The sequence below is a fragment of the Oncorhynchus kisutch genome, linkage group LG10, assembly GCF_002021735.2.
Source record: "Oncorhynchus kisutch isolate 150728-3 linkage group LG10, Okis_V2, whole genome shotgun sequence".
NCBI lineage: Eukaryota > Metazoa > Chordata > Actinopteri > Salmoniformes > Salmonidae > Oncorhynchus > Oncorhynchus kisutch.
The window spans coordinates 5304617-5306791 of NC_034183.2; the positions used below are offsets into that span (position 1 = coordinate 5304617).

General features: G+C 56.6%; 1 protein-coding gene across 1 annotated transcript in view; it reads left to right on the top strand.

The window, feature by feature from the left end:
- LOC116375781 (synaptotagmin-7-like) overlaps window positions 1-2175 on the top strand; it is a 183832-nt gene that overhangs the window by 180575 nt on the left and 1082 nt on the right. The gene's annotated exons all lie outside the window — the stretch shown is intronic.

The window sequence follows — 2175 nt, forward strand, 5'->3', positions numbered from 1 at the left end:
GGGGAGACAGAGAGCCGGTCTCAAGCGCAGGGCGCAGCAAGTGTTTATTGCAAAGGACCACACGAGGAGGCAGGTAGCTGGGTCCAGGGGCAGGCAGAAGGTCATACACAGGATGAGGCAGGTAGCTGGGTCCAGGGGGCAGGCAGAGGTCATGCACAGGAGGAGACAGGTAGCTGGGTCCAGGGGCAGGCAGAGGTCATGCACAGGAGGAGGCAGGTAGCTAGTTCCAGGGGCAGGCAGAGGTCCTACACAGGAGGAGGCAGGTCACTGGGTCCAGGGGCAGGCAGAGGTCATACACAGGAGGAGGCAGGTAGCTGGGTCCAGGGGCAGGCAGAGGTCATACACAGGAGGAGGCAGGTAGCTGGGTCCAGGGGCAGGCAGAGGTCATGCACAGGAGGAGACAGGTAGCTGGGTCCAGGGGCAGGCAGAGGTCATGCACAGGAGGAGGCAGGTAGCTAGTTCCAGGGGCAGGCAGAGGTCCTACACAGGAGGAGGCAGGTCGCTGGGTCCAGGGGCAGGCAGAGGTCATACACAGGAGGAGGCAGGTAGCTGGGTCCAGGGGCAGGCAGAGGTCATACACAGGAGGAGGCAGGTAGCTGGGTCCAGGGGCAGGCAGAAGGTCATACACAGGATGATGCAGGTAGCTGGGTCCAGGGGCAGGCAGAAGGTCATACACAGGAGGAGGCAGGTAGCTGGGTCCAGGGGCAGGTAGCTGGGTCCAGGGGCAGGCAGAGGTCATACACAGGTGGAGGCAGGTAAGTGAAGTGGTCATGCCAGGAAGTGGTGATGCCAGGAAATGTTGATGCCAGGATGGCAGGAAGTGGTGATGTCAGGAAGTGGTGATGCCAGAAGTTGGTGATGCCAGGAAATGGTGATGCCAGGATGTGGTGATGCCAGGATGTCAGGAAGTGGTGATGCCAGGATGTCAGGAAGTGGTGATGCCAGAAGTTGGTGATGCCAGGAAATGGTGATGCCAGGATGTGGTGATGCCAGGATGTCAGGAAGTGGTGATGCCAGGATGTCAGGAAGTGGTGATGCCAGGAGGTGGTGATGCCAGGAAGTGGTGATGCCAGGAAATGTTGATGCCAGGATGTCAGGAAGTGGTGATGTCAGGAAGTGGTGATGTCAGGAAGTGGTGATGCCAGGAGGTGGTGATGCCAGGAAATGGTGATGCCAGGATGTGGTGATGCCAGGATGTCAGGAAGTGGTGATGCCAGGATGTCAGGAAGTGGTGATGCCAGGATGTCAGGAAGTGGTGATGCCAGGTTGTCAAGGAAGTGGTGATGCAGACGCTCTTGCAGAAACGACGTAGGCTCCAGCTGGGGGGACCTAGAGTGACATCGACCTGGTGAATAGCTGGGCCACCTCGGTACATAGTGGAGGCCGCTGGTGGCCCTGGAGTACGGTCTCTCAGGAGAGTAGTCTGGCTGTCTCGGGAAGTAGCGGCAGGTGTGGTACTCCCACGGCGGTGACAATAGCTCCAGCCGGGAGGGCCTTGAACGGTGGCGGTCAGGAGAGTAGCAATGGTACCGGGGGCTCCTCCTGCGGCGGTGACACAGCTCATCATTCTTCTGGGATTCTTTGTGTGTGTGGGGGGTTGTGGGTGATGACGACAGCCCCATAAGGCTTTGGGGAATTGCAGGATAACTTGCAACTCCTCTTCTGGGTACTGGAACATCTTCTCTCTCTGTCTACTTCCTGTGTCACCTGCTGTCTACTTCCTGTGTCACCTGCTGTCTACTTCCTGTGTCACCTGCTGTCTACTTCCTGTGTCACTACAAACCACGTCAGAATACGGCTCAAAGGACCATTTGAACATGGCTAGCTGGAGTTCGTCTGAGCTGGTTGACCTCTGTCACCTGCTGTCTACTTCCTCTGTCACCTGCTGTCTACTTCCTGTGTCACTACAGGCTGTCTGGCTAGAAGAGTACGGATACTACTCCTTTCAAGGGGTTTATTCCTTTTCTTCGTCACCACACACACCACACACCAGACACACACACACAGACACACACAGAACACACAGACACACAACACAGACACACACACACAACACACACATACATACACAGCACACACACACACACACAGACACACACACACACACACACACATCACACACACACACAACACACACAACACAACACACACAGACACACACACACAATACACACA